Raw genomic sequence first — 6,000 nt, 5'->3', positions numbered from 1 at the left:
ATCACAGACCATTACCTCATACTGTACACACTACCGGTAGAGCAGATTAGCCGTGTTGCACCACGTTATCGACTTGGTAGGACTATTGTTCCAACCACTAAGGACAGATTCATAAATAACCTGCCTGATTTATCTCAATTTCTCACTAAACCCATAACTACTAATAATCTTGATGAGATAACTAAGAACATAGACCTTATCCTCACTAGCACATTAAACACCGTTGCCCCTATCCGGTTAAAAAAGGTTAGAGACCAAGCACCTGCACCTTGGTATAATAGTCATACACATGCCCTCAAGAGAACAGCACGTAATCTGGAGAAAATGGAGGAAAACTAAATTGGAGGTATTTAGAATCGCGTATAAAGACAGTATGCTCAGCTACAGACGGGCGCTAAAAGCTGCTAGAGCTGAACACCTGAGTAAACTTATAGAAAACAACAAAAACAATCCCAGGTTCCTTTTCAGTACAGTAGCTAAACTAACTACAAATCAGGGCTCTGAAAATTGTGTTCCATCACAGTTTAGTAGTGAGGACTTTATGATTTTCTTCACTGAAAAAATAGATAACATTAGAAAAACAATTGTGGCAGTTCAACCTCTGACAGCATCTCCTGAGACAGTGTTACCTTCAACTCCACAACTCCACTGTTTTACATGTATAGGACAGGAAGAGCTGTATAATGTTATTGCCAAAGCTAAATCGACAACATGTCAGTTAGATCCAATTCCTACTAAATTACTGAAGGAAGTGTTATATACAACTGGTGAACCTCTTCTAAATATTATTAACTCCTCACTATCTTTAGGTCACGTCCCTAAATCCCTCAAGTTAGCAGTTATTAAGCCCCTCATTAAAAACCTAATCTGGATCCAAACACGTTATCAAATTACAGACCAATTTCAAATCTCCCATTTATGTCTAAGATTTTAGAAAAGATTGTCGCTGCACAGTTATGTTCCTACCTGCAAGAGAACAATATCTTTGAAGAATTTCAGTCAGGTTTTAGGCCCCATCATAGCACAGAAACTGCTCTAGTTAAAATAACTAATGACCTGTTTTTAGCTTCAGACCAAGGCTTCATCTCGCTGTTGGTTTTACTAGATCTTAGTGCTGCATTCGACACTATAGACCATGATCTCCTCCTAGATCGCTTACAAAATTACATCGGCATTCAGGGACAGGCATTAAGCTGGTTTAAATCCTACCTGTCCGATCGTTACCATTTCGTAGATTTAAATGGAGAGCTATCCAGGCTAATGCAAGTATATTATGGCGTGCCGCAAGGTTCAGTTCTAGGACCCTGCTCTTCACAATATACATGCTTCCGTTAGGAAATATTATTAGAAGGCATGGAATTAGCTTCCATTGTTATGCTGATGATACTCAGCTATATATCTCATCTAAACCAGGCGATACAGCTCAATTAACCCGGATAACTGAGTGTGTTAAGGAAATAAGAGATTGGATGACCCATAACTTTCTACTTTTAAATTCTGATAAGACTGAGATTTTGCTCATCGCCCAAAAACTAGTATACAGACGCTCCAGCATCTCAACCTGCATTTAGACGGATGTTCTGTAACCACTAGTTCAACGGTAAAAGACCTGGGTGTTATTTTAGACAGCGACTTGTCTTTCAAAAATCACATCAATCAAGTTACAAAAACAGCCTTCTTTCACCTTAGAAATATTTCTAAGTTAAGAAACATGTTATCTATATCTGATGCAGAGAAGCTCGTCCATGCGTTCATGACCTCCAGAATAGACTACTGTAATGCGTTACTAGGTGGATGTCCTGCATCATTAATAAACAAGCTTCAGTTAGTCCAGAATGCAGCAGCCAGAGTTCTTACAAGGTCAAAAAAATATGATCACATAACCCCAATCTTATCGTCCCTACATTGGCTTCCTGTTAAGTTTCGAATAGACTACAAACTATTACTTCTCACTTATAAAGCACTAAATGGTTTGGCTCCCATGTATCTATCCAGTCTTTTAACACGCTACAATCCGCCACGCCCCTGAGATCTCAAAACTCTGGGCTTCTAGTAGTTCCTAGAATAGCAAAGTCCACTAAAGGTGGTAGAGCATTTTCACATTTAGCTCCTAAACTCTGGAATAGTCTTCCTGACGGTGTTCGGGGCTCAGATACACTCTCCCAGTTTAAGTGTAGATTAAAACATATCTTTTAGCAAAGCCTACACATAACACACATCACATCATAACCTTGTGCTCCAGAACATCTGATCACATGCACATTATCAACTTGTGCTGTTAATATCATGAACAGCAGCTACGCTAATTCCTCTCCACTGCTTCTCTTTCTCTCCCCATCCCGAGACACCCTGAGGTTTGGCCAGCTCCAGTCACCTCCCACCTCGTGATGATTACGGACCTTGAAGAAGTAGATGCCGAACTCACAAACATCCCGAACCATCTGGAGACGTACCAGTGCCATTTGGATCCCGCTACATGTGTGGAGTTTTGACATTGGACCTCCTGGAGTGTTTAAAGGCTCTGGCATGGAGAAGCTGATGCTGGATCTGTGGTGATCACAAATGCTGAGCTCATAAAACTCGGAGCTACTAACCATATAGACTGTATAAGACTGCAGAAAGAACATCACTTATAATCTTATACTCCAGTAATCATGTTAGTTCTCACTGTCCAGTGTTCTTTATTGTTGAAAGATTTATGATCAAACTCTTGATGTCACCCAGATGAGGATGGGTTCCCTTTTTGAGTCTGGTTCCTCTCAAGGTTTCTTCCTCATAACATCTAAGGGAGTTTTTCCTTGCCACAGTCGCCACGGCTTGCTCATCAGGGACAAATTCACACCATTCACCATCACTGTTGATTTGTGTAAAGCTGCTTTGAGACAATGTCTGTTGTGAAAAGCGCTATACAAATAAACTTGACTTGACTTGACTTGACTTAAACCAGTCTGGCCATTCTCCTCTGACCTGTGGCATCAACAAGGCATTTGCGCCCACAGAACTGCCGCTCACTGGATATTTTTTTTCTTTTTCGGACCATTCTCTGTAAACCCTAGTGATGGTTGTGCGTGAAAATCCTAGTAGATCAGCAGTTTCTGAAATACCCGGCCCGTCTGGCACCAACAACCATGCCAAAGTTCAAAGTCACTTAAATCACCTTCCTTCCCCATTCTGACGCTCACTTTGAACTGCAGCAGATCGTCTTGACCATGTCTACATGCCTAAATGCATTGAGTTGTTGCCATGTGATTAGCTGTCAGGGATCCCCCTGCCACGCCTCCCTCGGTCGCTGTCAGGGATCCCCCTGCCATGCCTCCCTCGGCCGCTGTCAGGGATCCCCCTGCCACGCCTCCCGCAGCCGCTGTCAGGGATTCACCCTGCCACGCCCCCCCTCGGTAGCAGTCACGCTGCCTCGTTATCCAGTGCCTGCCTTGACGACCAACAGCTGTGGCTCATCTAGGTTTAGACTATATAAACTCGTCCTCGAGTCACAGGCTGTCGGTTCTAAAATGTCATGCTGGTGATTTCCCGTGGCTGCTCGGCCGCCAGCATTCCCCGCTGGTTCTGTATCCCGATTCCGTTCCGTGTGAAATACTCTCTCCCTCTGGAGTTTACTTTCGTTTTGGTGAACGCTTTTCCTTTGGATTACTCGATTACTGGATGTACTTTGAGTTGACTCTTCGTGTTTTGTGTGTGCTTTTTGGTTGTGTTTTTGAATTAAACATGATTGACTTACTTCCGCTTCCGCGTCATGGTCGTCAGCCTGACAGAACAACCGACCGAAAGCGGATTCGCCCAGCCGCGATGTCCACCACGATGGATCGGCAGCCGAACCCGGCTTCGGATTTCCCCCGGAAGCACAGTGCCGCTCCTCGCGGTTTGGAACCACAGATGCCGGATCATGCGAGCGTGGCTGCGCCACGCCCCTCAGCGATCGCGAGGGGATTTCCGGCTCGTTTCATCGGGGAGAGAGACGAATTGGGCGGATTCCTGCGGAGCATCGACGAGTATGTGGAGGAAAATTTTTCCCAGTTCCCAGTTTAACCTACACATATTCAATTGTTCAAAACAACCAAGTAAAAAGACAATGTTAACCAATAGCATTGCAGTATTTTGGCAGAGTAACACATAACATTTACCCCTTTACATAGAAACATTTGTCTTTATGTGCTGAATTGTTACACATTTGTACATTTTGAATTATAACTGTAATATTGTTTAACATTTGCCATTTGCCAAGAACTGTATAATCCTCATCGTGTCAAAATGGTATAGCAAACTGTTCGTTTGCTAACTTCAGGACAGTTGCACAAAATCTGTTCTGTTGTGACTCGCGCAATCACCTCGCTCACGACATCGTGATGAATTCAATTCAAACAATGCGAAAAAACATTAAATCCACAGGTAAAATGAGCAAATAACAGCAGCAGTGAACTGATTGGGACTGTTCCGTCTAATTCTAACCTTTCTCGTAAAAATCCGACGAGGGAAAAAAAGGCCGAATTGTGTCATAAAAAACTTTTTATTTAATGTGGCAAAAATGGGCACTGCAGACATTCTGCAGTGTCTTCTGTGTTCCGTGTCCAGAGCACTCCAGAGTTTAGCAGGTGGTGCGTCAGTAATAATGGTTCGTGGGAAACGCTGTTCGTGTTCCATGTGTAGTTAAATGGACTAAACGAAAAACTAGAATTTTTGTAATTACTTGAGTAACGAGAGGAATCAGTACAAATGCTGCTACAGTATTTATTAATCTAGGTTAATGTCAATGATTTCAACATTGACTAATGCACTGTTAAAATCAAAATTTGTATTTGTTAACATTAGTTAATGCACAGTGAACTAACATAACCAAAAAAATAAGCAGCTGTATTTTTATTACAGTGGGGCAAAAAAGTATTTAGTCGGCCACCAATTGTTCAAGTTCAAAGATCAGAGAGGCCTGTAATTTTCATCATACGTACACTTCAACTATGAGAGACAAAATGCAGAAATCACTGTCTGATTTTTTAAGAATTTATTTTATTTCCGCAAATTATGGTGGAAAATAAGTATTTGGTCACCTACAAAAAAGCAAGATTTCTGGCTCTCACAGACCTGTAACTTCTGATTTAAGAGCCTCCTCTGTCCATCACTTTTTACCTGTATTATTGGCACCTGTTTGAACTTGTTATAAGTATAAAAGACACCTGTCCACAACCTCAAACAGTCAGACTCCAAACTCCACTATGGCCAAGACCAAAGAGCTGTCAAAGGACACCAGAAACAAAATTGTAGACCTGCACCAGGCTGGGAAGACTGAATCTGCAATAGGTAAGCAGCTTGGTGTGAAGAAATCAACTGTGAGAGCAATTATTAGAAAATGGAAGACATACAAGACCACTGATAATCTCCCTCGATCTGGGGCTCCACACAAGATCTCACCCCGTGGGGTCAAAATGATCACAAGCACAAGCGGGGAGCAAAAATCCCAGAACCACATGGGGGGACCTAGTCAAGTCAAGAGTCAAGAGGCTTTTATTGTCATTTCTACTATACACAGTGGTACACAGTACACAGTAAAAATGAGACAACGTTTCTCCAGAACCCTGGTGCTACACTAAACAACAACAAACAAAACAACATAGAGCTACAACACAAGCTACATAAAGTGCATCGAGTGCAACCTGGTGCAAACAGTGCAGACAGACAGTGCAGACAGACAGTGCAGACAGACGACACAAGACAAGACATAAAACCCTATATAGCGCCGACCAGTAAACCTACTGTATACTTGATTATACAGTACTGTACAAGAAAACTGTAAAAAACTATACAAAATTAAATAAAAAAAAAAAACTATCCCAGAAGTGAGTATAAACAGTACAATGTAGTGCAAAATAATACAGCAGCAGTCGAAGGTGCAAAAAACAGCATGTAAACAGTATAATACAATGATAATGATAAATGTGCAAAAAACAGCAGTTGAGAGTATGATACAGTTGAGAATAATAAATAAATAAA

Source organism: Silurus meridionalis, chromosome 5, assembly GCF_014805685.1.
Source record: "Silurus meridionalis isolate SWU-2019-XX chromosome 5, ASM1480568v1, whole genome shotgun sequence".
Classification (NCBI taxonomy): Eukaryota; Metazoa; Chordata; class Actinopteri; order Siluriformes; family Siluridae; genus Silurus; species Silurus meridionalis.
This window is presented reverse-complemented; position numbering follows the sequence as displayed.